This window comes from Anolis sagrei, chromosome 5 (assembly GCF_037176765.1).
Source record: "Anolis sagrei isolate rAnoSag1 chromosome 5, rAnoSag1.mat, whole genome shotgun sequence".
In the NCBI taxonomy this organism is placed as follows: Eukaryota; Metazoa; Chordata; class Lepidosauria; order Squamata; family Dactyloidae; genus Anolis; species Anolis sagrei.
In genome coordinates, this window is record NC_090025.1 from 165,485,948 (window position 1) to 165,510,853 (window position 24,906).

General features: G+C 40.3%; 1 protein-coding gene across 6 annotated transcripts in view; it reads left to right on the forward strand.

Annotated features, from left to right (window-relative positions):
• ELFN2 (extracellular leucine rich repeat and fibronectin type III domain containing 2) overlaps nucleotides 1–24,906 on the forward strand; it is a 217,573-nt gene that overhangs the window by 43,258 nt on the left and 149,409 nt on the right. The gene's annotated exons all lie outside the window — the stretch shown is intronic.

The window sequence follows — 24,906 nt, forward strand, 5'->3', positions numbered from 1 at the left end:
GCAGGTTCAACTGGTATAACTATTCAATCAACCCCCTTTTACAGTCCTGGAAGTACAGGATTGAGAACTTTAAATCAACTTGCATAATAATAACAAAAACATAAATACATTCATTTATATACTGCCTTTTTGATCCATAGATCCACATGCGATTGACCCTTCGTATTTGCTGGTTCGACTTTTGCAGATTTCATTATTCACAGGTTTGATTAACATGACTTCCCTAGGAATCTCTAGGTCTCTCAGAACAACTCCATGGTCAATTTCCAGCAGATGCTGACCATAGAATTGCCCTGAGGACATAAACATTTCTAAAAGAGCATTCGCTCAGGTTAAAAAATGTGGGAGTTTTTTCTTCACTTTTTCCACGTTTATGGTGTTTTGTGCCCTAGCTCCAGCAAATGTGGAAGGCTGACTGTATTTTATTGGAGTTATATTTCAAATATTTGCATGCTATTTTTTTCAGTAAAAAAATTGTAACACCAAACCATTAAAACAATAAAACCAGAACATGTGATATCTGTGAATTAGGGTATGGATTGTGCATCTCTTCAGATGTTTTTGAAGGGCTGTATTTCCTTACATGAACCTATTCACGCTCTAGGATCTTTGGGAGAGGCCCTTTTCTCTGTCTCATTGCATTCTTGGACTGATTTGGTGGGAACAAGGAAGATGGCCTTCTTGGTGGCTTCTCCTAGATATTGGAGCTTTCTTACATGAGGAGGTTAGGATGGCTTCCTCCATGCTGTATTTCATCAGGCAAATAAAAACATTCATATTCTATCAGGCTTCAGGGGTTGGTTGTGAAAGGCCTTTTAAAATGCTTTTTAAAGAAATCATTAAAACAGTACAGCCTGCAATTAATATTGTCTTACAATACATTTTAAATGGCTTTCCCTCCACATATTGTTTCATTGTTTTTACAAAGTAGCCTTAGTTATATTTTTGTGTGGTTTTTCACTTATATTGGGTTTTTATAATTTATAAGCCTTGAGTCCCATTCTTGGAAAAAATTGATTATGATGTTAACAATTAACTATGTTGACCAGTAGTACTTTAGCTAATCTGGCTGAGACTGATACGACTTCAACTACATCTGAAGGGAAATTCCTACCTCTGCTTCAAAGTAACAAGTATCTGACATTAAAACCATTCGAAGACATTAATAATAAACAGCACCAAAATGATTCAGTGTATGTATGAGGGTTATCCGGAAAGAAAGGTTACAAGGCATGTAGCTCTCGCGGGGGAAGTTGGTGTCACTGCCGTGTAGCGGGAAACCAGTGGAAGCAAAGAGCAGTGCCAGTTGTCAGTAGCTCATCAACTGGTATTGTGGTGAAGGTTAGAGATGAGTGTCCTCATTCTGTTTCCCTCCAAATGCGAAGTTTGTGCTATAATACGCTACCTAAATTATTTACTAAGGGCATGAACGCTACTGCAATTCATCATGAAATTGTTTCAGTTTATGGAGAGGACGTAATGTCAAGACAGCATGTGACAAAATGGGTACGGAATATATTGTGAGACCATGAAGAAACTTCACAAAGCAATCCAAAACAAACATTGTGGGAGGCTGATGGCGGGAGTCTATCTCCTTTGTGACAATGCACATCCACACACCCCTCATGCAACGCAAGAGTTGTTGACATCATTTGGTTGGAGCCCCCGGTGGCACAGTGGGTTAAACCTCTGTGCCGGCAGAACTGAAGACCAACAGGTCGCAGGTTCGAATCCGGGGAGAGGCGGATGAGCTCCCTCTATCAGCTCTAGCTCCTCATATGGGGACATGAAAGAAGCCTCCCACAAGGATGATAAAAACATCAAAAATCATCCGGGCGTACCCTGGGCAACGTCCTTGCAGACGGCCAATTCTCTCACACCAGAAGCGACTTGCAGTTTCTCAAGTTGCTCCTGACACGACAAAAAAAAAAATAATTTGGTTGGGAAGTTTGAAGCTACCTCTCTCACAGCCTCAATCTTGTACCCAGTGACTATCACCTGTTCAATAAAGTGAAGGAACACCTTGGTGGAAAACACTTTTTCGACCACGATAAGGTGAAGATTGAAGTGATGAACTGGCTGAAAAAGGTGGAGGGAACTTCTATGACACAGGCATCAAATACTTGTCCTATGGATGACCAAATATATTAAACTGAATGGTGATTATGTGGGAAAAGAATGTATTTTTTTTTAAAAAATCTTGTAACCTTACTTTCCAAATAACCCTCATAGTTCCAGTGGCTACTGCACAAAATAAAATCAAGCAATGAAAAATGAAGACAGTAATACAATTAAATGCACACATTGCAGTAACATATAAAATAATTTCATAAAGAATCAGAATTGTTCTGATTTTAATCATTGTGAAATCCGATTCATACCAGAATGAGGATATATTTATATATTCAAATGTGGCATTATTCTGCAGTGCAGTCTTCTTTAACTGCCCCAACAATCCTCTAATGAAATTCTACAGTGCACAACATTGGCTTGCCTACAGCCAGTAAATGATGTGTAAATGTGGATTTGAATTTAATATTCATTAACAATATTTGTGTACTATCCAAGAACTGACATTACCTTATTGCTTAACATGTAAAACCATAAAAAATGAGAAGTGACGTATTTAAACAGAATGTTGAGAAGAACAATAGAAGTTACAGTCAATAAATTCACAATAAAATCACAAGCGGCAAAACATTAACACAGCAGAGAGAGAGGGAGGTGGGGGGAGAGAAGCACTGGATGGGTTTAAGATTAAAATATCTGGGAAAATAAAGGGGCCTTCATTTGTCATTGAATAGTCCATAATGAGGGTGCAACATCCAAACACAGATGTTTCCCGTCCTGAACTTCACAGTTCTAACTCCTTCAGCACCGTAGCATTTTACTACCTTAATATTTTAGTATTTAATTTGTCTTTTGCTTGTTTTTATGACTATGAGCTACTCTGGATGTTGTATGTTGTTCCCTATCTGCACCCTACTCCATGCGTTCACAAGAGAGACTGGAAATGTACTTGTTTGGGCTGCAGCTTCCAGTATCCCCCAACCAGCATAACCATTGGCTGTGGTTGAGATGCAGGCATTTGTGAGATGCACATCCCAGAGGGAATTGGGAACTAGGGGGATTTCTTCCATGCTGTTGTTTGTAAAGGAATATCCTTGTTTAGCCACCTTTTCATCACAGTTTCAGTTTTAGAGGGTGGTGGTTTGAACAGCCCTAAAGGAAAACAGCTGGTAGTTCTGGAGGTCAGCATTGAGAAAATCAATTGAACTGTGTGTTTAAATATTAACCTAAAGAGTTTTCTTTTTTGTGTAGTTGGCCTGTCAGATGCATAAAATGTTCATAGTGCTCAGAGAGAAAGAAGCATTTTGAAAAGGATCAAAAGAAATCCAAGCTGGATGAAATGGATTCTGCTGGCAGGCCCTTTGAAAAAGAGTGGAGACGGGAATCTAGGAGTTCCTTCATTTAATACTATTCTCATTTGGCTACATAAAACCACAGAGGGATCCAGCAGCCAGTTGTGTCCACCCAGGACCTGGGTGGCCTGTATACCTCACTGATATTGCTAGATTTCAGCAACAAACCAGGAAACTTATATGTAAGGCAAACATTTTGCTTGTATTAAATGGCTTGTTGTGGTTTGTGTCCACAATTCAGTGGCAAACTGCCACCCAAGGCATTTAAAAGCATGGGAAATGCTTGTTTTTTATTGTACATTTGAGGTTCTTTTGGGAAGGGCATGGCCCTGACAGGTGTCCACAATATGCATGTTACCCACCCCTGTGTTAGAAAGAGGAGGAAATATGTCAAATATATATACTGGGATCTAGGTAGAGATTGTGAAAGGCAGGGAAAATCCCAAACTCTGGTATTGTACAGCTGAGCTAACCTTCTCAGTGAACAAAATTTCTGAAAATAACAGAATAAATCATTTGGTAGAATCCCATTAGGAGTTTGAGGTCAGAGGAGGATTCCTAAACCTGCCAGCATCTGTACGTCTACAGACGGAGCCTTATTCTGAGCCTCTTGTACAATCTGTTCTGCCACTTTAAGTAGTGGCTTTAAACTCAGAGGGGGGAAAACACAAACCCTTGGATTGCGTCAGTACTGGAATGGGCAAGATCACAGGCTTGCTTTAGCCCCCCCCCCCCCTTCACCCCTATTTGATTCTCAGAGTCACCCATTCATTTCACAAAGATGTGGAGGGGAAATGCTGGCTGTGCACAGAAAGATTTGTCCTTCTGGCATCCTACAATTGACCTTTTTGAAAGGCGATGCCGGTTAAGGCCATCGTCCACTTGGAAAGGTTAATGAAATGCTATCCAAATTTAACACTAGTGATGGAGCACCACTACTGCTGCATCAAAAATAATAATTAAGAACAAAGAAACAGGCAAGTGGACTCCCCCATTAACTGGTTGACATATGACCCCTGGAGCAGAATATTCTACAAGAAGCAGGTAGCCTGGAAGCAAGCAGCCATGTCTAACATGTAAGGTGGGCAAAGGACAGCATGCTAGAGCAGGGGCGCTAATGTTGATGCTTGGCTTTCCCCTGCATACTGAATTTTGAGTGCCGCATTGGTGAACTATTTGCTATTATACAGGAGAATGGAGGTATTAATACACAGACAGTCTAACCAGCTGACTTTACTAGCAGATGGCATGAAAGGAAGATTGATCAAAACCTATTACATCGTTTGGTTGTTGCTCGCCATGAGCATGGTTCTTAGCTAATCAGAATTATCTGTGTTCATGCCAGAATGATATCCTCTATTAGCTGCAGACTCAAAGGATGTAAACTGTGGGGAGAAAAGTGCAGCTTGAGATTTTTTGCTATTTGTGTGCATACATGCCTGGCAAAGTTCCTTTTTGTAGAGTCCAAGGGGAATGAAATGAAAATACATCATGCAGCCTATGTGACAATAATTTTATAACAAGGTTCAGAATCATGTTGCCCTCAAGAGTTATGGACTGCATGTCATAGTAGTCCTAGCCTACATAGCCAGTAGTGTAAAATATTGGGATCTAAAGCAGTATTGAGTTGCAATACTGCTTTATAAAATAGCCTACTTTGCAGACATTTCTCTGTTTGATGCTGTCCCTTACTATTAGAAGTGTGGTACACTCCAGGTCTGGCAACAAAGGAGAGTTTGGGATGTAAAATTGTCCACCAGCAGTTATGTTCTGGGATAGATGCCTGAGCACCGTATCAAATTTTCTGTTAAGGAAGTAAAGCCCAGGAACACATCTAGTTCTTTAACTGGAGTAGGACCATATTATATTTTTCTACAGAGTATGTTTCTGCCTATACAAAAGGGAAGATTAGGGATGCCACTTTCATGGCTCCCTATGTTGTGTGTTCCTATTCTGTTTTTTTCACTCACAAAGAGCCTCAAGTATTCTCTTATTAAGTTATCAGTGAAAACTCTGCCTAAACTGTTGTGTAAGTTCAACCTATTTCTACCTGCTGTGCATGGACATTCTGAACATGTGCATCAATACAACAATTGTAATAGTTGCCATTTTTTTGCCTTTTAGAGGTTTATTTTTCAAAGATATTTTAAACATTTTAGAATTTTTGATAAGATAAAGGTAAAGGTTTTCTACTGATATTAAGTCCAGTCATGTCTGACTCAGGGGGTTGGTGCTCATCCCCATTTCTAAGTTGAAGAGCCACTGTTGTCCGTAGACACCTCCAAGGTCATGTGGCCAGCATGACCTCATGGAGCGCCATTTCCTTCCCGCCAGAGTGGTACCTATTGATGTACTCACATTTGCATGTTTTTGAACTGCTAGGTTGACAGAAGCTGCAGTTGACAGCAGAAGCTTATCACACTCCCTGGATTCGAACCTGCGACCTTTTGTCAACAAGCTTAGCAGCTCAGCAGTTTAACCCACTGCACCACTGGGGCCCCCCTTTTTGATGATGCTCTTAGCGATCAAACAGATTCAGTAAAGTTCCTGATAGGCAGCTTTGGAATAAAGGAGATGGAAGGAAAGTTAGAACATACAGAGCATGTTTTCCTGCGCATGTCCCAGATCTCTCCCAAGGGACCAGAATATAATGACAGCCTCTAATGGTAAAAAGTATGATGGAAGAGGGTGGGGCATTTGGACTAAAACATCCAGAATTCCCAGCCAGTGGAATCATGGGAGTGGCAATCCCCCAAAGAAACTGTTAATCTATGAGTTCTGTGTATCATAGAATGAGGATAGACAGATCAGGATCTATATAGATAGATTTCAGGCTGATTTGCATTAGATTATCAAATTCTCTCATACCAGCCAAATAAAGTAGCTTTTGAGGGAGTAAGAAATTAATGGCTGTTTATAAAGAATGTGAATTTGGGTCCATTCTGCAAGGTGTAGTATTGTTGCAAATTTGGTCAAGATACACTGAATGCAACTGATTCCCTGGAATTTATCCAATGGGTACAAATGTGCCTATTCTATATATAACAAATACATTGCTGTATGAGGTTATTTCAAAATCCTTAGTGCTTAATTTAGATTCTTTTAGGGACAGATGGAACACTAAACTGAGAATCAAGCTAAAACCTCTGTGTTCAAAAGTTGCATTGCAGTCACATTATCTGAACTGGGTATCTAAATGAGGCTTATATAACCAAAATTATGATTAGGCTATATTGGGCACCAATTTATATTTTAAACTTTTTATCAAGCATTTGCCAACATGATAAAAGATCAACAGATATACAAAGAATGAAAAAGAAAATATGGTAAAGAGAGAACAAGAGTTGTGAAGCATAGCAAGAAAGGAATTTGCATTTGACCTCCAACTTTTCTAACAATAATTATAGATCTATCTATGTAAAAATGTAATGTTGGTTTGTGGGGGCCTCATAACTCCAAAACCACTGGATGAACTGACATGAAAATTTCAAGCAATACAACTATCAAGCCAACAAGTGAACATCATTAAAAAAACCCCACAAAAACACGGTGAAGAACACTTTACTACCCCAAAATGCAAACACACGATACAGTGCATGCACAAAGAAAATCTCCTGGTTCCATCTCCCTCCTTCATGAGGGAAAAAAACCTCATCCATAAGGGCCTGTCACAGCAAGTGCAAGAGGCACCTCCGAGCAAACTCCCTCATCACAGAATCTGGAGAGGAGGTGAGGGAGGCAAAGAGCACCTTCTCTAAGCTCAAGGCTATGGAGACTTCCTCCTCTACATTGGAAGGGTTGGGGTCTGGACCAAATTTGGCAAATACGTGACACGCCAAAACTTTAATACTGCTGGGGTCAGGAGGTGCTTGGGGGAAGTAGAGGAGGAGGAGTTGGATGCTCTGCTCTCCTCCCACACTGCTTTTCTCGTCGCTTCTGGTGCTTTGCTGCGGCTCTGCAGCTTGCGGGGGGGAGGGGGGGGGAGCAGGCCCTACGCTCTGCCCTGTCCTGCACTGCCTTTTTGTGCCCTTTTTGGCACCCTGTCTGCCCCATGGCCTGTGGGGAGGACAGGAAGGCAATGGGCCCTTTGCTCTCTCTTCCCCCGTGCTGCCTCTTTGTGCCGTTTTATTTCCTAAATCACCAGACAAGGCCATAGCAATGCATGGTCAGGCACAGCTAGTATTTATATAAAATAATTGCTGTGATTATGATTACCAGTAATATATTTCTACTGTTTTACCAAATCTAATTATCAAATCATACAGTTAACATGTTATTCTTTCTTTGCCAAAAACCAATTAAAGGTTCCTAATCTTTCAAACATGTCACCAGTGATTTTTCTCTGATCAATTTGTCCATTTCAGCTAAATCCATCAATTTCAGCAGCCAGTCCTCATCATTGGTATGGCTGTATTTTTTCCACTTTTGGGCATGCAGTAATCTTTCTGTTCATATATTTTAATAATTTCCCCTTACCAGATTTAGCAGAAGCAGTTCAGACTTCAGCTGAACATTAATTATGAAAACTTGAATCTCCATTTTTTTTGCTATTCTAAAAGTCCACTACCCATGATAAAAAGGTCTCATATTTACATCACACATTTTGGACAATTTATTTTCATTGTTGGGTTCTCTCTGCAATATTAGTGTTGGACTTGTGAGTGATTGGAAGCCATTCTTGTACATCTTTTATCGTTCTGTCAAGTCATTATCTCTTTCTGAACAAATATCAAAACAATTAATGCACTTAATAAATTATTAACAATAGAAGTTGAATATGTTTTATTGAACCATATGCCTAATTCCTAGGATTTGGGTAGAGAAATGATTGGTTAGAATGCTGATAGCTAAATATATAAGTTTATATAATTGGAAACTTCAGAACACCCTTAATATCTGTATTTGGATTCTAGGTCTAACATTGGCCAATTGAGAAACAATATTTTATGAGAAACCAAGTTGCAAGTAATTATAGTTTTATCAAACTCAGTGTGGAATAAAAATGACATGTGTTCATATTCTTGCAGCATACTATACCTTCCAACTATTTGTTTTCCCCTGTGCTTTTTTTATTAGTTTGCAATAAATACAGTTTTATTAGTTCATAGCTTTAGCTCAGCAAACTGAAGCTATAACTCTCTATAGTGTGAGGTTTAAGATGGGAGTTATTAATAATTTAACTTCAAACATTCAGCAAGTTAATTTGCAAGAAGCAGTAGTAAGGCTAGGTATATTATAAGATTGTGGACTTAATCGTGTTTCAGCCCCTGCCCCACTTATAACTTTAGATCAGACATGGAAAAACTGGAACCCTCTGGGACCTGTTAAAGACTCCAAATGCCCCTAGGCTCCCAATTTTTAATTTATTTGGTGATTTTGACCTAGTATCATGGCATTTTTGCCCCATGTCCCATTCCCAATCTAAAACTAAACCAAAAGTAAGGTGACCCTGGGGCCCCTAATGAAAAAAATCACAATTCTTCTGTAGTTGCTGATTTTTGCTTTAGTTGGGAAAGCCGAATTGTGTCGCCTTTGACATTCCTTCCACTCAGTACCCATACTGACTGGGGTATTCTGGGAATTACTATCCAGAAGGTAATGTTTCCAAGCCCCACAGAAATGTTTGCATTTGGCGAGAATATGAGTAGCTAGAATAAAGTGTTAGCTTATGTAACAGATCTGGGTAGTTTTCCCTACTGACAGATTGTTATTTTGGCCAACAGCATGGTAACCTCCATTTTGATGTCAGTAGGCTAATCAGCCACTAAAAATTGCTCAGTGGTTGAGTCTACCCATTTAACAAATCAGAATGTATTTCAAATGAGACCTGGTGGTTCCAAGTAGGTGGATTATTAATAAAAGCAGATTAAAATCTAGCTGCATCCTCGGAGACAAAGATTAAGATATGTTCCTTTTCTGGCTACTTATGCTCCAAATCACCAGATGCTCTGGGGCACTATTGAGTTATTTCAGAATACAGGGGTGTTTGTTGTTTCATTTGTCTAGTTTTTGCCAACTTGAGGAAGGCAATGGCAAACCTCTTTTGATCAAATTTTGCCAAGAAATTTCTGTAAGGGTCATCATAGTTCAAAACAACTTGAAGCCATACAACAGCATTTTTTCTAAAAGCAAACTATCTTCCAATATTGAATATATATCAGTTACAAACAAAAATAAAAACAATATATCTGTAATGGAAAAACCATTCGGTAGGTGTAATACAGAAGATGGCCACCGCATGCAACCAGTCCAATGGCAAATTTAATTTTACAAAAGATGAAGCAACCAACTTAAGGATGAAACCTAAGTGCTCACTAGATGAAATCCTACTTGACAATTTGTTTATATTTCCTCAGTCTGTAAATCAAATGAAAATTCTGCATTGGCGTGATTAAACCTAAAAATAGTTCTCTTCTTTATTTTGTCTTACATTAACAATATTTAGAAGCAAATTGATTTCAGACTTAAAAGATGCTGACACTGGTCTTAAAAATAACCCCAATGAGACAATCTTGAAAAGGCTCTGTGCCAGAAATGGGGATGCAGTAAAGAGAATGGATTAAAAGGAGGTGCGCAGTGTGGAAGACAGTAGACAGGCAAAAGGGCAAAATAGGTTGGCTATAAAAAGGAAATAAGGTTGATGGGATATAGAAAAAGTGAAATTAGCAACAAACTAAGAATTCTGCTTGTTGGACACCTGTATCTTGACAGCAACTGTGTATATAGAATTTTTAACCACTAGATCAGTGGGTCTCAACCTTCCTAATGCCGCAACCCCTTAATACTGTTCCTCATGTTGTGGTGCCCCCAAATGTAAAATTATTATAGTTGCTACTTTATAACTGTAATTTTGCTACTGTTATGAATCATAATGTAAATATCTGATGTGCAGGATGTATTTCTATTCATTGGACCAAATTTGGCACAAATAGCTGATAAGCCCAAATTTGAATATTGGTTGGGTTGGGGGGGGGGGGTATTGATTTTGTCATTTGGGAGTTGTAGTTGCTGGGATTTATAGTTAACCTACAATCAAAGAGCATTCTGAACTCCACCAGTGATGTAATTGAACCAAACTTGGCACATAGAACTCCCACAACCAACAGAAAATGCTGGAAGAGTTTGGTGGGCATTGACCTTGAGTTTTGGAGTTGTAGTTCACTTACATCCAGAGAGCCCTGTGAATTCAAACAGTGATGGATCTGAACCAAAGTTGGCATGAATACTCCATATGCCCAAATGTGAACACTGGTAGAGTTTGGGGAAAATAGACCTTGACACTTGGGAATTGTAATTGCTGGGATTTATAGTTCATCTAAAATTAAGGAGCATTCTGAACCGCACTAACAATAGAATTGGGTCAGACTTCCCACACAGAATTCACAATACTTTGTTTTGCGATTATCTTTTGCATCCCCTCTGACACTCCCCTCACAACCCCCCCCCCCCCCCCCGGGGGATCCCAACCCCCAGGTTGAAAAATGCTACACTAGATGTTTTGTTTTGAGAAAACTTGAGGTGAAAAGTTATAGCTCTTTGAATTTTGTGGGCTGGTTTGAAAGGTTATGGGGGTGGAAAAGGGGAAAGAGTTGCAAAGTTAAGGGTGGTTCCTGGAAATGTTAGGAAAACAAGGTTGCAGAATAAACAGAATGTGCATCAGAAAGAAACTCACTGATGAAATGTCTCATTTGGGGTTTACAACTGTTGACATGCTTTTATCATAATTTCCTTATGCCAGAGCTTGAAGAAGTTATCTTTGGGGCTGTGTCTCCCAGAAGCTTCCCAAGCATCATGGCCATATGTCATACTAGTTGGAGGAATTTTGGGAACAACCAAAGAAGCAACTGGCTGCTGGACTAGCACAACTTGTAATGGGGCTCTGTGTGTCAAGAGTAAACAAAATGACCCTCCAAATGTTGTTGAACTATAACCCCCATGAGTCTTAGACAACATTGACAATGGTAAAAAATTGTGGGCATTGATAGTCCAACATAGGGAGCTATGCTTTTCCCATCTCTGATTTCTGAACAGTTTGTGATTTGTTAAGAGTGTTCTCTATATTGCAAAATTGTCTGTGTGAATGGATGAAGCTTCATGAGGACCTGAGGTAGAAGACCTGTTGGCTCAGTTCTGTATGTCTTGTATAGTTTGATACATTGCAATCAGCAGCAAGCACTGTACAGAGTGAAATGTTAGCAAAGGTAAGTCAAATGTTAGGTTGTCAAACATCAAGTGAAATTACCATCAAACTGATAATAAAACTAACAGAGAATAGTATGGTAACCTTGTAGTCATTAGTAGCAAGGAAGTTATTGTTGTATGAAAAGGCTAGAGAGCCTAAGTTAATGTAGTGGTATAGAGCAGGAATGAGGAATATTTGACCTGCTGAATAATTTGAGACTACAACTCCCACAGTCCCTTATCCTTAACCACGGTGCTTGGGAGCTGTGGATGTTGAAATCCAAAGCATCTAGAAGCAAGAAGGCCAGAAGTCCCAAACTCTGATATAAAACATCTGTCCATATTCAGCGTACTTGAATAAGAAGATTTGTAACTGTTTGCTTGGGTGCATCTACACTGTAGAATTAATGCTGATTGACACACCTCTAACTGCCATGATTTTATGCTATGGAATCCTGTTGAGGCACTAGCATTCTTTGGTAGAGAAGGCTAAAGTCCTTGTAACAATACAGCTTCAATGATTTCATAGAAATTAGCCATGGCAGTTAAAGTGATGCCAAAGTGTATTAATTTTACAGTGTGGATCAGGTAGCCCAGAACTTCTTGTTCTCCTTGCAGTAAGTAGTCATAGGAAAATACTAGGTGTTGCTTTGATCATAGCGTTGAGTCACTCTAGGTGTTTGAAAGGCCTGGCATGAATAGTATTCTGTGCTCACAAATCCAGCCCACATTCTGTGCAGATTTTGATGGCGTTCCTGTTTTTGGACTATAGCCCCCAGATTCTCCCAGCTAGCATAGTTGCTTGGGAATTTTTTTTTTTTGGTACAACTCCAAGGAACTCAAACTATATTTTGACAACAAAAGCATATAGCCATTCCCATAAACCTTGAAACAGCATGATCACTGGGATATGTAGACCAAAAGGAAGACCCCCAACAATGTAACTTTTCCAGGCTCTCACTGTGGAAAAACTTTGGGCTGTGGAAGCAAGGAAAAGGGCACCCAGTGCCACGAGGAGGTATGCCTCATTGTCTTAAGTATCAGAAACAGATATATTTTCTGTTTTATGGCAGAGGTGTATGGATTGCTCAGGAGAAAGCAAATCCAATGTAAAAAGGGTAGGCGTTTATTCAGTTCTCGTTTTGAAGTGAAGTGACCTGATCTTCACCTTCTGGAATTATGTGCAGATTGGAACCCACTTATTGTTTGAATTTTCCAGGTTTCCTAATTTTGCAGCACAGTTTGTACCTCAAAAACAGTACAAAAGGGCAATGTATATTTCAGAGCAAAATGTATTCTTGTCAAATGATACATGCAAGAGAATGTGTCAAAGTGTGCATTTTTGGTGCATTTTTAAAGCAACATAATGGAAAATAAATGAAAAAGGATGAATTTATAGAGGAACATATGTGGAAATATCAGAGATCAGAAAGACTGTGATCCTTCCACCCTCTAAATTGAAATGTTAACTAAAGAAGAATTTAAATTCATTATAATAGGAAGCTGATACAAGATGACAAAATGTCCCTTTATGTTTTCCTAACAAATATTCCATTTTGGGGAAACAATTAACAATAGCATTTTCATTGTTTGTTCATGAAAATGGGAAGGATGTTTGTTTCCTGTGTTGCAGGCAGCTTGTTTTCCCTGATTTATTTGTTTTGTGATGGTGGTAGAGAGGGCTTAGCATAAGGAAGGTGCTTTGTGAGCTCGTTGTTCTGCTGAGCTTGCCGTGACGACCATGTAATTAACGTACATTATGCAATCAGGCTACTTTTCATACCTTTTCAATCGTTATTTGCATCTGTGACACATCTATAAACACCTGTATTTTACTGCTTCCAAGTTATGAAAGGCATGTATTGTTAAATGCCTCTTGGGATTCCCCCGCTGAAATATGAGCTATTACGGGAGTCCTTTGTAATGTTACACCTGTTTTCACGGTTGTTGGGAAACGGTTCATAATAACACAAGAAGAGTCCTGTTGAATTAGAATGAGGGCCTATCTAATCCAATAACCTTTTCACAGTGGCCAACCATTTACCTGCTGGAAACTTCCAGCAGGATGGAATTTCAACTGGAACTTCCACCTCACATTTGCCAGTAACAGATCCACGGAGGTAAATTGCCTCTGATACTGACATGTTATGCAGCCATCCTGGCTTGTAGGTACTAGTTATGCCTTCGATTTCCATAAATTATCTGCCTTCATTCGAAAGCGGTCTAATCCAAGTCGGTAGCCATAATTGTATCTCAAAGCAGTGAATTCCAAGTTTATCCATTCTGAAGCTCCCTACAATGCAGCTTCAGTGAATACCCTTAAATGAAGGTCCCACCACTAAGGTCTGTGGGTTGGATGTGGCCCTCCAAGGTCATCTACCTGCCCCCCATCCTAAGCTTTTGACTTAGGGTGGCCCTAAATCTGAAACGACTTGAAGACACACAACAATAATCCTAATTAACTTGATGGGCTCATCAGCTAAAAGCAGGCCCACACTTCCCATTGGAATTCTAGTAAGTTTATTTTGTTCTTTCACGTTTTTGTACTACAAATGAAATATTTGCAGTGTACATAGGAATTCATTCATTTCCCCCCCCCCCCCCAAATTATAGCCTGCCCCCTATAGCCTGAGGAATCATGAAATGGTCCTCTGTTTCAAAGCTTGACCCCTGTCCTAATTCTAGTATGAAAGAGGGAAGCACTTCCAGAGTCATTTTAAAGGACCATGGTTCAACTTTTGTTATCTGAAACCACAAATGGGAAATATGTGGCACTCAGTATGTTTCTGAATGGCAAATCACATTAGACACAGCCATCTTAGTGAAGGATGATAGGAGATGTAGACCAACAACATCTGATCAATAGACATTCTCTGCTCTTTTCCTAGAACAGTAATTCAAAATTCTTTTCTTTATCAGCTTGCCTTCTGGGAACCCCCCGCATGCCTGCCAAGAATACCTACAAAATGCCAATCATTATAAGAACATAGTTCACTGTGGATACTTGTCCAACTTGTTGGGATTCTTCAGTATTGAATATGGTGAAAAACATGTACTTAGACTCAAGAAGGATATCTGTAGCTGTTCTAGGAGACAAAACGGTTGTTTAAGATTTTTCTTTCCTGATCACATGAGTCCATGCATTCATAATCCAGGGATGAATGTGATTGTGCTTATATTACCAAAAGAGTATTTAGCCAAGCTTGAGCAAACTCCTTTTGCAGGTTGGTGGTAGTTCATAAACCAAATGGGAACATAGTAAAGATATACATACTTTTATTCTCTTTCATTTTTCTGTTTATTCTCCCCTGCTCTTTCCTGTTCTCTTAAAGGCACAAACAATAACTAGAATCATAGAGTTGGAAGAGACCACGTGGGCTATCCAGTCCAACCCCCTGCCAAGAAGCAGGAAAATTGCATTCAAAGCACCCCTCCCCCGACAGATGGCCATTCAGCCTCTGTTTAAAAGCCTCCAAAGAAAGAGCCTCCACCACACTCCGTGGCAGAGAGTTCCACTGCTGAACAACTATCACAGTCAGGAATTTTTTCCTAATGTTCAGGTAGAATCTCCTTTCTTGTAGTTTGAAGCCATTGCTCCACAGCCTAGTCACCAGGATAGCAAAAACCAAGCTTGTTCCCTTCTCCCTATGACTGTTGATCATTTTAGTTGCCCTCCTCTGGACACATTGCAGCTTGTCAACATCTCCCTTCAGTTGTGGTGCTCAGAATTGGACACAGTATTCCTCTACCTCTACCTGGGCTTCACATTGCCTATCTATGATCTATGTATTTTATTACTCTATCCTTTCTCCTGATATAGGGACTCAAGGGCATGTATGTGTGCACCTTCAAGTTGTCAGTTGACTTATGGCAAACTTTTAAATTTCATAGGATTTTTTTAAAAAAAACATTCGAGATGGTTTTGTCAGTTCCCTCCTCTGAAATACAGGCTGAACATTTCTTATTGGGAATTCCAAAACCTGAAATACTCTAGAATCTAAAATGTTCCACCTGAGTGGCTGGGATCATGACACCTTTGCTTCTTTTGATTCAGTGTACACTAACTTAGTTTTATGCACAAACTTATTTAAAAAACAGGGCATGAATTACCTTCAGGCTATGTGTGTAATGTGTATATGAAACATTAATTTTGAATTTAGAATTGGATTCCATCTCTTAAGATTTCCTTTTATGCACATATATACAAATACAGGCATTACAAAATCTGGAAAAATAAAACAAAATACAAAGCTTGACTGATTCCAAGTATTTCAGATCAAGGGTACTCAACCTGTATAGCTTACAGCGGTCTAGTGCCTAGACGTTTAAGCACCTGTGTTTTAGAGAGAAGTAAATAAGGCTCCTCCCCCTCTGCCCATAACAGGCTCAGGTGACTGACCAAGTTGCTAAAACACCAGTAGCACATGGAGAAAATATGTTTGTGTGTGTTGTGAAATGGAGACACATTTCATTTCTGCTGCTAGACCTAGGTTTGAGTTGTTTTAGGTTTTTCAGGCTGTATGGCTAACAAAGGATTCCCCCAGGCAGGAACAAGCCACACCTAAAAACTGTCAGGCCATCAAATGCTAATCAAGGTGACCAATTGAAACATTGACACCTAGCTCCAACAGACAAGAGTTCTTTCTCCCACCCTAGACTTTCCACAGATATATAAACTCAATTTTCCTAGTTTCCAACAGACCTCACAACGTCTGAGAATGCTTGCCATAGATGCAGGTGAAACGCCAGGAGAGAATGCTTGTAGAACATGGCCATACAGCCTGAAAAACCTACAACAACCCAGTGATCCTGGCCATGAAAGGCTTCAACAATACAGATCTAGGTTTCATTTCAAGATGAGTGTGGCCTCGACTTGAGAGAAACTTGTATTCCACACTGCAGTAAGTGTTAAGTACAGAGCTCTCTTAAGTGCCCTCTTCCTGACACAGCAGTCACAACTGGAGTAGCTGCCACAGTGTCGGCATATCAAGGTTGAATGACAAACCAAGGAAGCTAGTTGTATGTGTTGCTTGCATTCTGTGTGGTGCTAGGTCTATGTACTGTTCTTGTTCTCTGAAGTACTCTCTTTCATTCTCTCTCTTCCCCCTTTAGCCTGCATTATTTAAGGAGCGTAATGCAAAAGAGATGTTATGGTAGAATGTGAGGAAGGGGAGCTAATGTAGGTGAAACAGGGTTCGGGATGGAGGGGAGGGGAAGCTACTAGTTTAACAGACCTAATTTCTTCTCCAGAAAAGTACATCATGCAATGCCTCTTAAAGTTAATGCAACCGGGGGAGAGTCTCTCGAGCTTAATTAAATGGAAAGGGAGTCGATGTGGATGTTGGCACAGCAGGAAATTTGGGAGGTTTCTTTAGTTGCTCTCTCTGTGCTTCCTCTTTTGATCAAGTGGAGACACATCTTCACAAAGAGGACAGAAGCAGACACACATTTGCATAGAGTTTTCATGTGCTGATTTATATGTTTGGATGCAAATTTAGAAATGATTATGACCTTTTAAATCAGGGAGGGACAACTTCCCTAATTTAAATTTGACAGACAAGATTTAGTGTGGGCTGCACCCCTGTTGAAAATGCCTTTTGGGTTCCTCCTCCTAAAACATAGAGCCAATAATTAAAACAGATGTGGACTAAAAGAGCCCTTCAAACAGAAAATGAAACAGCCCTTCAAACAGAAGCAGCCCTTCAAATAGAAAATACAGAGATTCCAAAGTCCCTATTTGGCTATATCTTTCTTAGGCTAACCAAAAAGAAATATATACTTTTATGTGTAAGCTTTTAATATAATATATTTTTCACCAGGCAGATTTTTTTTTTAAAAAAGCATGCAGGAAAAAGGGCAAGGAAATGATGATGTCATAGTAATGTTGTCTGTATATTTTTGAAGAATGTATGGAGGAAGAATAATTTAGGCTCATCATTCCATAAGCTCAGTGGCTTTGTGCTCACTGGGAGCAACAAAGAAGACCAATAACATTAGGCCTACTATTTTAGAGTGTGTGTGTGTGTTGGGGGGGGGGGAGGGCTTCTTCACACACACAAAGGCACTACTTTTTTCTTGGTGGTGTGAATTGCATGCTTCTTTGAGACAAAAGCAGTGCTGTTGGTGGAGATCCTATATTAAATAGGCTTTTACTCTATGTCCCAAACATCTGTTGGGCAGCAGCAGTAGCAGTTCAGGGATGTCTCAGAGATAATGGCTGAAGGATGCCTTGGACACAATGGTACTGCTACCACAGCCAACATTTGTTAGTACTGTACAGAAGGATGCACCATTTCTGAATGTCTTTCCCATGGGGACCTATCATGAGGTGATGAAACTAAAGGTAGTGCAGAGAGAAAGGCACTCAATGAGCTGGGTCTGCTTCCATCTGAACTAGGGTACAGCAGAGGATTACTTTGAGGAGCATTATGACAAATGACATAACTGCACTGAAGCCAAAAGGACGTTAAGCCCTTGATGTGCTCTAAGGGGAAAGGAAAGTCCAAAGCTGCACAGCGCATATTATAAGAATATGGAATGTGAGAAGAATGAATCATTTGATAATAACCCCCACAAACATTTGCAAAATCAAACCTGTCTCTATCCAGTGTGAAGTTCAAGACACTCTTTGAAGGTGGAGAGCAGTGAGTTCCTCGGGAAGTCTCTATACTGTCAGGACTGGAGATAAATTTGGGTATTGGATCAGACTGTACTTGGTAAAGAAAGACACTTTATCATCAAGAGAATATCCACATTGCAACTTGCGTGTAACTGTGGGCAATTGAAGGACTTATCAGAAAGGTTACTTCTGGAACAAAGGTCAAATTGGTTTTCTATAATGAGATATATGTCTTTTTAAATAATGGTTTGGGGAAAGTTGGGTAGTGCTACTGTTCTGCTTTAATTGTCATGGAAACATCATATGGGATCTTGGAATTAGGAGTTTAAGCAGAGTTCTTGGACTTCACTAAACTACAAACCCCAGAATTGTCCAGGATGCAGCCATCGCGGTGCAATAATAATTCTCAATGTGTGTGTCACAGTCTGGCTTTCTCTCTCTCTCTCTCTCTCTCTCTCACACACACACACACACACACACATCCATCACTTATTACTTGGTTTATGTATGATTATAGTAGCCATTGTGACTGAGACTGCCCACTGAATGTTTGTGAACTGGCTTAATCAGAAAGCATTGTGTTTGGGACAGTTTGAAATGTTCTCAATGTGTGACAGTCATGAGGGAGCTTCCTGTAGTCTTTAAGCATAACCATATGTGAACCAATCTCAGGTCTGTGTGCTGGATTTAGAGGAAAATAACCACCACCAGTCCACAAGCTCTGTGTCCTGGAGTTTTTTAAAATATATACTAGGCCTGGGTAACAACGGAAAAATTTGTTTCTAATATCGTTTCGTTTTTAGGGTGCCTCACCGTTTTGTATTTAAAAATATATCCGAAATTTTCCATAAAAAAAAGTTTGGTATTTACAAAATTTCGTTAATATTTACAAAACGTTTTGTAAAGATGGCGCCCGCGGTTGCACATGCGCAAAGCATCAACGAATTTTTTTCCAATATTTTTTCAATATTTTTTAATTTTATTATTATTATTTTTTAATAATAATAAAAAATATTTGGCAGAAAATGCTTGCCAAAAAGAGCCACAGGGCAAACAGACTGAGCCTCCCCGCTGCTCCCAGCTCCGTCCCACCCTCCTGAGTCCTGCGGGCTCTCTCTCTCTCTCTTTCTCCACCAAGAGGAGGGAAAGGAGAAGAAAGAAAAGAGGAAGGGAAAGGAGGGAAGGCAGGCACTCACTCTGGCGGGCCCTCAAGCGCTGCCACCGAGTCGGGCCCGGCTCCTCCGAAGCACACCCACCGCAAAGGTGAGGAAGGAGGGACGGGGCCGCCTTCCGGCTGAGGGTCGCTCGCCCTCTCGCTCGCCTGCTCAGCTGGCGCCTTCCCCGCCCTCTCCTCCTCCTCCTCCTCCTCCTCCTCCTCTTTCAGGCTCTGACTGGCTAAGGAGAGGAGAGAGAGGAGAGCTCCCAGCAAGCATCTTACGTATTTCCGAAATGGACGGAAATACAAAAATATTTGGCGCATGCTGTTTCGATTTTGAAAATACACTTCTGGGTTTGGAAAAAAGTTTGATATCGTTTCGTATATGGGAAATTAACGGAAAAAAAAGATATACAAAATTAACGAACGAAACCGCCCAGCCCTAATATATACACATGCTGAATGCACTCATTTTTTTTCTGAAATCTGAAACTAGGAAACTTGCTAATCTCTGTATTTTGCATCTGCAAGCTGTGCTGGCTGTTTCATTTCAAATGTGTCTTCAAGACCCATTGTGGCTAGACTTTTTTTTTTTTTGAAGCACATACATTGTGCTGAAAATCTCTGGAAGCAATCCAAAATCCCACACTAAGTTGCAATCGTGGGCAGTTTTAGAAGGTAAACCCTTCAGTGTATAAAATATCTAGTCAAGAGAAACATCCCTGTGCATATAGGCAGGCCCGTAGCCAGGATTTCAATTCGGGGGGGGGGGGTGAGTTTTTTTCAGGGTTTTTTTGGGGGGGGGGGCTGAGTCTGAGTGGAAGTGGGTCTACCCTAGCAAACCTTTTGTATCATTACCCCAATACCCCCACGCATATGGGATATATTGAGTATGGTGATCAGATCATGATATGAATAAACACAACAGTTTAAATAATGCACCAGTAAGGCCTTTTCGCGAATCACCATGAGAATTTCGGGGGGGGGGGGGGACTGAAGCCCCTCAACCCCCCCCCCCCGGCTACATGCCTGCATATAGGGATATGTAGACACTGCTTCTGCAGCATCTGAAATTTGTTATTTCACCACAGTCACCGTTTCTGATACAAACATGTAGGGTTTAAATGGCATGTTAGTGTATGCACAGGCGAAAGGGCAGTTTAGTCAAGGTTCTCAGGCAAATGGGCACCTAAGGGCAAATTGGGTTTACTGCAGGAAGCATGGGACAAAATCCCAATTGTTAGTCCCAATTCGAGTAGTTCTCTTGAATCAGTAGAATTTATGTAAGTGTTAATTTGAGAGATGCCTTTTGATTCAGTGAACCTACTCTAGTTGGGACTGACAAATGGATTTAGGGCACTAGTTCATCTGCAGCAAATATGGCTGTTGAGGGAAATCACCCCCCCCCCCCAAAGGTGGTCCACCTCTTTCAAGCTTAGTAAATAAGTCATTACACACCTCTTTTCTACTAAATATCTTTTAGAGCAGGGGTCCTCAAACTAAGGCCCGAGCGCCAGATACGGCCCTCCAAGGTCATTTACCCGGCCCTCACTCAGGGTCAACCTAAGTCTGAAACAGCTTGAAAGCACACAACAATCCTATCTCATCAGCCAAAAGGAGGCCATCACTTCCCAATGAAATACTAATAAGTTTATATTTGTTAAAATTGTTCTTCATTTAAATTATTGTATTGTTTTTAAGTGTTTTCTTTTTTTTTTTGCACTACTAATAAGATATGTGCAGAGTGCATAGGAATTCATTCATTTTTTCCCAATTATAATCTGGCCCTCCAACAGTTTGAGGGACCGGGACCTGGCCCTCTGTTTAAAAAGTTTGAGAATCCCTGTTTTAGAGTGTCTTTGCTGTACAGAAAATGCAACATAGAAAAAGCATATCTCATCTTCCCATAATGTTAAGAAAGCTTTAAGTAATGCTACTCATAGCATCAGTTTCAAGTTGCCTTCTGCCATCCCTTTCGCTGTTTTTCCATCCTTCCTTTGACCTGGGCAATTTGACTTGTTTTCCCTTCCTAATGTCTTCTTGCCAGTTCACTTTATGCTTTACTTTGCTGTGTTTAGGATTTGCAATCACATCCCCTGATGTGTTGCTATCACCCAATTTCACAGCATTCTGGGCTAGTGGGACCTCACAACTCTTCTTTGCAAGCAAATTAGGACTCTCTGTTGCCAAAGTGAAGGAGGACAAGAAAGAGGAGGAGGAGGATTTAAGTCTGTGAATGAGGCTTCTTCTCTGGACAGGCAGATCCTGAACTGTGGTAGACACTGGAAAAAAAGGAAGTGATGGGTAGAAATTGGGGAGGCTAAGATGAAGAACTGACATTAATCATTGATGTACACAAGAAGTAGTTGAGGCCATTTTCCAACATATAAACCCTGAAAAAAATGCATGATAAATTGCTACTTGGATGTAACCCAATCTGGTTAGAATCATAGAATCACAGAGTTGGAAGAGACCTCATGGACCATCCAGTCCAACCCTGTGCCAAGAAGCAGGAATATTGCATTCAAAGCACCCCTGACAGTTGGCCATCCAGCCTCTGTTTAAAAGCTTCCAAAGAAGGAGCCTCCACCACACTCCAGGGCAGAGAGTTCCACTGCTGAACGGCTCTCACAGTCAGGAAATTCTTCCTCATGTTCAAATGGAATCTTCTTTCTTGTAGTTGTTTTGAAAGAGAAGGGGAACACTATTTGTAAACTGGTAATGGCTATTTAGATTTGATATAAATCAGTGCTGGGTCAAAAGGAACAAGAAGTAAAGATTCATTGGTTATCACCCTTTCTTGTGAGGCTAGATAATATGGGAAGGCAGAGATATTTCCAAGCAATTTAAAGGCAGCCATGATTCAGTACAAAATCTAGGAGGATGTGTGGGTGGGTTCATGTATCTTTATGCCTATGCATTCAGTATTTGCTGATGCATATCTCTGTACATTAGGGACTATTTTGTTCTGGTTCTATCTGTGATATGCTGCGACTTGTCACAATGCTATCTTAGTCTGGTTTTTCTGAGCATTTGCACATTTGCTTTTGAGAGAGAGGGACAGGCAGACAAAGAATGTACGTTGGTAGACAGACAGATTATTCAAAGTGCATCCCTCCTTTTTTTCATATGGAGTTCAAAACTATTTTCTAACACCTCTGCATGGTAGGTTATTTGAAGGGTTTGAAACTTTTTCATGCTAAGCTGGTATATTTTGTGAGGACTTAGCTGGGATTTGGAGCCGTGCTTTCCCCATCTGTGCATTCTGGCCTCTGCATCCCATTGACTGTTATCCCAGTCTTATTTATTATTTACTTATTTACTTCATTTGTATACCACTTTTCTCCCCGAAGCAGGGGACTCAAAGTGGTTTCCAACATAACTATGACAAAATTTAATGCCTCACATACAGAAAACTAACATAACGATAATAACATACATTTATCAATTAAATCATAAAACATGACAACATTTCACATTAAAACATGGAATTCAAAACATATCAATATAAACATCCAAATCAAACAATCAAACAATTGTAGTCCAGGCTATTCCAAATACCATATCTATTGCACATAATCCCTGACCATTCCTTGCACTGCTTATTCCCAAAGGCTTGGCTCCATAGCCAAGTTTTACTTTTCTTCTGAAGACCAGGAGGGAGTCCATTTGATCTAATTTTGTTGGGGAGGGAATTCCATAGCCGAGGAGCCACCACTAAGAAGGCCCCATTTCTTGTTCCCACCAATTGCATTTGCAAGTGAGGTGGAACCGAGAGCAGGGCCACCCTAGGTAACGGTAAAGGTTTTCTCCTGACTTTAAGTCCAGTCGTGTCTGACTCTGGGGTGTGGTGCTCATCTCCATTTCCAAGGTGAAGAGCCGGCGTTGTCCGAAGACACCTCCAAGATCATGTGGCCAGCATGACTGCATGGGACGCCGTTACCTTCCCGCTGAAGTGGTATCTATAGATCTACTCACATTTGCATGTTTTCAAACTGCTAGGTTGACAGAAGTTAGAGCTAACAATAGAAGCTCATGCCACTCCCCGGATTTGAACCTGCGATCTTTCGGTCAACTAGTTCAGCAGCTCAGTGCTTTAACCCATTGCACCACTGGGGGCCATCCTAGATGATCTTAATCTCCGAGATGGTTCATACATGGTTCTGTATTGCCTTTACATATAATTTATATAGTCTCTCTGCATTGTATTCACTTCAATTTATACAAATGCATGTTCACATCCCTTGCAGGTGAAGAACTGTCATTACACCATGATGTATGTAATGGTTTAAAGTTTGGAGTACAGTTCTAGTGAGCAGGGTTCTAATCTCCACTCAGCCATGGCATCCCAGTGGGTGGTATGGGAAAAATTACATTCTCTCAGCCACAGAAAAGGACGAAGACACTCTTTGAACAAATCTTACCCAGAATATTCTCTTAAAGGTTCCTCTTAGGAAGCAACTTAAAGGCACACAACAATCACAACGTGAGGGTAAAACATTGTCACTTATGTAATCTCAAAAGATCATTGTACCTCAAATGATATCAGGTGGTGTTCCATTTTCATTGTTTACAAAGCATCCAGACAACTTCCTATAACATACATACACGGGTATATAAGTTATCAAAACCTGAGCTGTTATGGGTTGTCTAAGGAAAATGCAGGGAATTTGAAAATGTTGGGTATATATTGTACAATGAAGGGCCAATTCCAATGAAGTGGTAACAGATGAGGAGGGGGTCAGGGTGGATTTTGTGTAACAGCCTTCTTTGATTGTTTATCAAATGGTCTGATAATTTTGCTTAGAGGCAGTTTTTGGAGAAGTTACTTTTTCAAGTCCATCTCCTAGAGGACTCTAATTATGAATGTTTGTCAGTTACTATCCAAAAGATGAACTCTTTGAAACTCTGCTCAGAAACATAATGAAACAACCCCATAGAAAGCAGGTTTTTACTGCACCAACCATCACAAAATTTGGAAATGGAAACAGTTTTGGTTACATTCAAAAGTGGACAGTTCTTTATGAAACAGGTCATGTGTATGATTTAGCTTGTGGGAGTATGTGTGGGTCTACATGGGACTGGGTGGAAGGTTATAGATTTGGCATGAAAAGAAACTGGGCACATACATTTCTGTAGCTACCTTTTCTCCCATCCTTTTTCAAATGTGCATTATTAGCACAAACAGAGCTTTTGTACATGCTATGTTTCCTCCACTTGCCTAGGAAGAGGCAGTTTCCACATTCACCATGATGCAATGGCAAGCCTGGTTTCAAGGGCCTTTTCACCTTTCTCCATTCTGATTAAGGTCTTGGGAGCAATTGCAGACTGGCTCTTTTCCATGCCACATAGTTACTCAGGGCATCTGTGGTCATGTTGGCAACAGTCCTGTTGTAGTTCCTGCAAACACTATTCCAGTTGTCAGAAGGAAATTCCATGACTTCCAGCATGATGCTATCAAATAGTATAGGAAGGAGATGGTGGGGCACATGGATGATCTCTATGTTATTGTTACTCACAAATGGCAT